We start from the raw sequence: 8,774 nt of genomic DNA, 5'->3' as shown, positions 1-8,774 counted from the left end.
TACACACCTCCACACCCTCCTCAGCAACAACACACCTCACACCCTCCTCACACAAACACACCTCACACCCCTCCTCACACAAACACAACCTCACACCCTCCTCACACAAACACACCTCACACCCTCCTCACACAAAACACACCTCACACCCCTCCTCACACAAACACACCTCACACCCTCCTCACACAAACACACCTCAACACCCTCCTCACACAAACACACCTCACACCTCCTCACACAAACACCTCACCCTCACACCAAACACACCTCACACCCTCCTCACACAAACACACCTCACACCCTCCTCAACTCACAAACACACCTCACACCCTCCTCACACAAACACACCTCACACCCTCCTCACACAAACACACCTCACACCCTCCTCACACAAACACACCTCACACCCTCCTCACACCAAACACACCTCACACCCTCCTCACACAAACACACCTCACACCCTCCTCACACAAACACACCTCACACCCTCCTCACACAAACACACCTCACACCCTCCTCACACAAACACACCTCACACCCTCCTCACACAAACACACCTCACACCCTCCTCACACAAACACACCTCACACCCTCCTCACACAAACACACCTCACACCCTCCTCACACAAACACACCTCACACCCTCCTCACACAAACACACCTCACACCCTCCTCACACAACACACCTCACACCCTCCTCACACAAACACACCTCACACCCTCCTCACACAAACACACCTCACACCCTCCTCACACAAACACACCTCACACCCTCCTCACACAAACACACCTCACACCCTCCTCACACAAACACACCTCACACCCTCCTCACACAAACACACCTCACACCTCCTCACACAAACACACCTCACACCCTCCTCACAAAACACACCTCACACCCTCCTCACAAAACACACCTCACACCCTCCTCACACAAACACACCTCACACCCTCCTCACACAAACACACCTCACACCCTCCTCACACAAACACACCTCACACCCTCCTCACACAAACACACCTCACACCCTCCTCACAAAACACACCTCACACCCTCCTCACACAAACACACCTCACACCCTCCTCACACAAACACACCTCACACCCTCCTCACACAAACACACCTCACACCCTCCTCACAAAACACACCTCACACCCTCCTCACACAAACACACCTCACAGCCTCCTCACAAAACACACCCCTCACACCCTCCTCACACAAACACACCTCACAGCCCTCCTCACACAAACACACCTCACACCCTCCTCACACAAACACACCTCACACCCTCCTCACAAAAACACACCTCACACCTCCTCACACAAACACACCTCACCCTCCTCACACAAACACACCTCACACCCTCCTCACACAAACACACCTCACACCCTCCTCACACAAACACACCTCACACCCTCCTCACACAAACACACCTCACACCCCTCCACACAAACACACCTCACACCCTCCTCACACAAACACACCTCACACCCTCCTCACAAAAACACACCTCACACCCTCCTCACACAAACACACCTCACACCCTCCTCACACAAACACACCTCACACCCTCCTCACAAAACACACCTCACACCCTCCTCACCCAAACACACCTCACACCCTCCTCACACAAACACACCTCACACCCTCCTCACACAAACACACCTCACACCCTCCTCACAAAAACACACCTCACACCCTCCTCACACAAACACACCTCACACCCTCCTCACAAAAACACACCTCACACCCCCTCACACAAACACACCTCACACCCTCCTCACACAAACACACCTCACACCCTCCTCACACAAACACACCTCACACCCTCCTCACACAAACACACCTCACACCCTCCTCACACAAACACACCTCACACCCTCCTCACACAAACACACCTCACACCCTCCTCACAAAACACACCTCACACCCTCCTCACACAAACACACCTCACACCCTCCTCACAAAAACACACCTCACACCCTCCTCACAAAAACACACCTCACACCCTCCTCACACAAACACACCTCACACCCTCCTCACACAAACACACCTCACACCCTCCTCACAAAACACACCTCACACCCTCCTCACACAAACACACCTCACACCCTCCTCACCCAAACACACCTCACACCCTCCTCACAAAACCACACCTCACACCCTCCTCACAAAAACACACCTCACACCCTCCTCACAAAAACACACCTCACACCCTCCTCACACAAACACACCTCACACCCTCCTCACACAAACACACCTCACACCCTCCTCACACAAACACACCTCACACCCTCCTCACACAAACACACCTCACACCCTCCTCACACAAACACACCTCACACCCTCCTCACAAAACACACCTCACACCCTCCTCACACAAACACACCTCACACCCTCCTCACACAAACACACCTCACACCCTCCTCACCCAAACACACCTCACACCCTCCTCACAAAACCACACCTCACACCCTCCTCACAAAAACACACCTCACACCCTCCTCACAAAAACACACCTCACACCCTCCTCACAAAAACACACCTCACACCCTCCTCACAAAAACACACCTCACACCCTCCTCACACAAACACACCTCACACCCTCCTCACACAAACACACCTCACACCCTCCTCACACAAACACACCTCACACCCTCCTCACACAAACACACCTCAACACCCTCCTCACTCCAACACACCTCACACCCTCCTCACAAAACACACCTCACACCTCCTCACACAAACACACCTCACACCCTCCTCACTCAAACACACCTCACACCCTCCTCACAAAAACACACCTCACACCCTCCTCACAAAAACACACCTCACACCCTCCTCACCCAAACACACCTCACACCCTCCTCACTCAAACACACCTCACACCCTCCTCACCCAAACACACCTCACACCCTCCTCACAAAAACACACCTCACACCCTCCTCACCCAAAACACACCTCACACCCTCCTCACCCAAACACACCTCACACCCTCCTCACAAAACACACCTCACACCCTCCTCACACAAACACACCTCACACCCTCCTCACACAAACACACCTCACACCCTCCTCACTAAAACACACCTCACACCCTCCTCACACAAACACACCTCACACCCTCCTCACCCAAACACACCTCACACCCTCCTCACAAAACCACACCTCACACCCTCCTCACAAAAACACACCTCACACCCTCCTCACAAAAACACACCTCACACCACTCCTCACAAAAACACACCTCACACCCTCCTCACAAAAACACACCTCACACCCTCCTCACTCAAACACACCTCACACCCTCCTCACACAAACACACCTCACACCCTCCTCACACAAACACACCTCACACCCTCCTCACAAAACACACCTCACACCCTCCTCACAAAACACACCTCACACCCTCCTCACACAAACACACCTCACACCCTCCTCACACAAACACACCTCACACCCTCCTCACAAAAACACACCTCACACCCTCCTCACCCAAACACACCTCACACCCTCCTCACAAAAACACACCTCACACCCTCCTCACAAAAACACACCTCACACCCTCCTCACAAAAACACACCTCACACCCTCCTCACAAAAACACACCTCACACCCTCCTCACAAAAACACACCTCACACCCTCCTCACTCAAACACACCTCACACCCTCCTCACACAAACACACCTCACACCCTCCTCACACAAACACACCTCACACCCTCCTCACAAAAACACACCTCACACCCTCCTCACACAAACACACCTCACACCCTCCTCACACAAACACACCTCACACCCTCCTCACAAAAACACACCTCACACCCTCCTCACACAAACACACCTCACACCCTCCTCACCCAAACACACCTCACACCCTCCTCACACAAACACACCTCACACCCTCCTCACCCAAACACACCTCACACCCTCCTCACTCACACCCTCCTCACACAAACACACCTCACACCCTCCTCACCCAAACACACCTCACACCCTCCTCACACAAACACACCTCACACCCTCCTCACACAAACACACCTCACACCCTCCTCACACAAACACACCTCACACCCTCCTCACAAAAACACACCTCACACCCTCCTCACCCAAACACACCTCACACCCTCCTCACACAAACACACCTCACACCCTCCTCACAAAAACACACCTCACACCCTCCTCACAAAAACACACCTCACACCCTCCTCACACAAACACACCTCACACCCTCCTCACAAAAACACACCTCACACCCTCCTCACCCAAACACACCTCACACCCCTCCTCACACTCACCCCTCACTCACCCCAAACACCACCTCACACCCTCCTCACACTAACAAACACAACCTCACACCCTCCTCACACAAACACACCTCACACCCTCCTCACAAAAACACACCTCACACCCTCCTCACAAAAACACACCTCACACCCACTCCTCACCCAACAGCTCGCCTCACCCCTCCTCACCCAAACCCCCCCCCACGCTCCCCCACCCTCACCCCCAACACACCCTCAACCCACCCCTCTCACACAACACCACACCCTCCTCACACAAACAACCCTCACACCCTCCTCACCCAAACACACCGTCACACCCTCCTCACCAAAAACACACCCTCACACCCCCCCTCCTCACCCAAACACACCTCACACCCTCCTCACCAAACACACCCTCACACCCTCCTCACCCAAACACACCTCACACCCTCCTCACAAAACACACCTCACACCCTCCTCACACAAACACACCTCACACCCCCTCCTCACACAAACACACCTCACACCCTCCTCACACAAACACACCTCACACCCTCCTCACAAAAACACACCTCACACCCTCCTCACACAAACACACCTCACACCCTCCTCACCCAAACACACCTCACACCCTCCTCACACAAACACACCTCACACCCTCCTCACTCAAACACACCTCACACCCTCCTCACCCAAACACACCTCACACCCTCCTCACACAAACACACCTCACACCCTCCTCACCCAAACACACCTCACACCCTCCTCACACAAACACACCTCACACCCTCCTCACACAAACACACCTCACACCCTCCTCACACAAACACACCTCACACCCTCCTCACACAAACACACCTCACACCCTCCTCACACAAACACACCTCACACCCTCCTCACACAAACACACCTCACACCCTCCTCACACAAACACACCTCACACCCTCCTCACACAAACACACCTCACACCCTCCTCACCCAAACACACCTCACACCCTCCTCACACAAACACACCTCACACCCTCCTCACCAAAACACACCTCACACCCTCCTCACCAAACACACCTCACACCCTCCTCACACAAACACACCTCACACCCTCCTCACACAAACACACCTCACACCCTCCTCACACAAACACACCTCACACCCTCCTCACACAAACACACCTCACACCCTCCTCACAAAAACACACCTCACACCCTCCTCACACAAACACACCTCACACCCTCCTCACCCAAACACACCTCACACCCTCCTCACACAAACACACCTCACACCCTCCTCACACAAACACACCTCACACCCTCCTCACACAAACACACCTCACACCCTCCTCACACAAACACACCTCACACCCTCCTCACAAAAACACACCTCACACCCTCCTCACACAAACACACCTCACACCCTCCTCACACAAACACACCTCACACCCTCCTCACCCAAACACACCTCACACCCTCCTCACAAAACACACCTCACACCCTCCTCACAAACACACCTCACACCCTCCTCACACAAACACACCTCACACCCTCCTCACACAAACACACCTCACACCCTCCTCACACAAACACACCTCACACCCTCCTCACACAAACACACCTCACACCCTCCTCACACAAACACACCTCACACCCTCCTCACACAAACACACCTCACACCCTCCTCACACAAACACACCTCACACCCTCCTCACACAAACACACCTCACACCCTCCTCACACAAACACACCTCACACCCTCCTCACACAAACACACCTCACACCCTCCTCACACAAACACACCTCACACCCTCCTCACACAAACACACCTCACACCCTCCTCACACAAACACACCTCACACCCTCCTCACACAAACACACCTCACACCCTCCTCACACAAACACACCTCACACCCTCCTCACACAAACACACCTCACACCCTCCTCACACAAACACACCTCACACCCTCCTCACACAAACACACCTCACACCCTCCTCACACAAACACACCTCACACCCTCCTCACACAAACACACCTCACACCCTCCTCACACAAACACACCTCACACCCTCCTCACACAAACACACCTCACACCCTCCTCACACAAACACACCTCACACCCTCCTCACCCAAACACACCTCACACCCTCCTCACCCAAACACACCTCACACCCTCCTCACACAAACACACCTCACACCCTCCTCACACAAACACACCTCACACCCTCCTCACACAAACACACCTCACACCCTCCTCACACAAACACACCTCACACCCTCCTCACACAAACACACCTCACACCCTCCTCACCCAAACACACCTCACACCCTCCTCACACAAACACACCTCACACCCTCCTCACAAAAACACACCTCACACCCTCCTCACAAACACACCTCACACCCTCCTCACACAAACACACCTCACACCCTCCTCACAAAAACACACCTCACACCCTCCTCACAAAAACACACCTCACACCCTCCTCACACAAACACACCTCACACCCTCCTCACACAAACACACCTCACACCCTCCTCACACAAACACACCACACCCACCACACACAAACCACCTCACACCCACCCACACACAACACACCACACACCCTCCTCACACAAACACACCCTCACACCCACCTCACACCAACACACACCTCACACCCTCCCTCACACAACCACACCTCACACCCTCCCACACACACACACCCCCCACACACAACCACCTCACACCCACCTCACACAAACACACCCACACCCCCTCACACAAACACACCTCACACCCTCCTCACACAAACACACCTCACACCCTCCTCACACAAACACACCTCACACCCTCCTCACACAAACACACCTCACACCCTCCTCACACAAACACACCTCACACCCTCCTCACCCAAACACACCTCACACCCTCCTCACAAAACACACCTCACACCCTCCTCACACAAACACACCTCACACCCTCCTCACCCAAACACACCTCACACCCTCCTCACACAAACACACCTCACACCCTCCTCACAAAAACACACCTCACACCCTCCTCACAAAAACACACCTCACATCCTCCTCACTCAAACACACCTCACACCCTCCTCACACAAACACACCTCACACCCTCCTCACAAAAACACACCTCACATCCTCCTCACTCAAACACACCTCACACCCTCCTCACACAAACACACCTCACATCCTCCTCACTCAAACACACCTCACACCCTCCTCACAAAAACACACCTCACACCCTCCTCACAAAAACACACCTCACATCCTCCTCACTCAAACACACCTCACACCCTCCTCACACAAACACACCTCACCCCCTCCTCACAAAAACACACCTCACACCCTCCTCACACAAACACACCTCACACCCTCCTCACACAAACACACCTCACACCCTCCTCACACAAACACACCTCACACCCTCCTCACCCAAACACACCTCACACCCTCCTCACCCAAACACACCTCACACCCTCCTCACAAAAACACACCTCACACCCTCCTCACACAAACACACCTCACACCCTCCTCACAAAAACACACCTCACACCCTCCTCACTCAAACACACCTCACACCCTCCTCACACAAACACACCTCACACCCTCCTCACACAAACACACCTCACACCCTCCTCACACAAACACACCTCACACCCTCCTCACACAAACACACCTCACACCCTCCTCACACAAACACACCTCACACCCTCCTCACACAAACACACCTCACACCCTCCTCACACAAACACACCTCACACCCTCCTCACACAAACACACCTCACACCCTCCTCACACAAACACACCTCACACCCTCCTCACACAAACACACCTCACACCCTCCTCACACAAACACACCTCACACCCTCCTCACACAAACACACCTCACACCCTCCTCACAAAAACACACCTCACACCCTCCTCACTCAAACACACCTCACACCCTCCTCACACAAACACACCTCACACCCTCCTCACCCAAACACACCTCACACCCTCCTCACACAAACACACCTCACACCCTCCTCACACAAACACACCTCACACCCTCCTCACAAAAACACACCTCACACCCTCCTCACCCAAACACACCTCACACCCTCCTCACACAAACACACCTCACACCCTCCTCACACAAACACACCTCACACCCTCCTCACACAAACACACCTCACACCCTCCTCACCCAAACACACCTCACACCCTCCTCACACAAACACACCTCACACCCTCCTCACACAAACAAAATTCTCCCCTCCCACCAACTCACAATCCTTGCCTGTCATTCGAAAGGGAACCTTGGATTCTCTCCACACTGAGAATATTGCCTCTGCTCACCAGGTATTTTCCACAGATTAATGTCACGATCATCGATGCATATTTTCTATTTAAAGGTTCGTTTTTATTTGAAGTTTCCAGAAGAGTCATAATACAAAGAGTTAATGTCGTGCAAACCAGAAATCTGAAAGTGCAAAGTAAGACCATGGTGTGTCCTTCCCTCAGTGGACACG

The sequence above is a fragment of the Heptranchias perlo genome, chromosome 5 (assembly GCF_035084215.1).
Source record: "Heptranchias perlo isolate sHepPer1 chromosome 5, sHepPer1.hap1, whole genome shotgun sequence".
Classification (NCBI taxonomy): Eukaryota; Metazoa; Chordata; class Chondrichthyes; order Hexanchiformes; family Hexanchidae; genus Heptranchias; species Heptranchias perlo.
The sequence above is the reverse complement of the archived record's forward strand: the minus strand, read 5'-3'. Positions refer to the sequence as shown.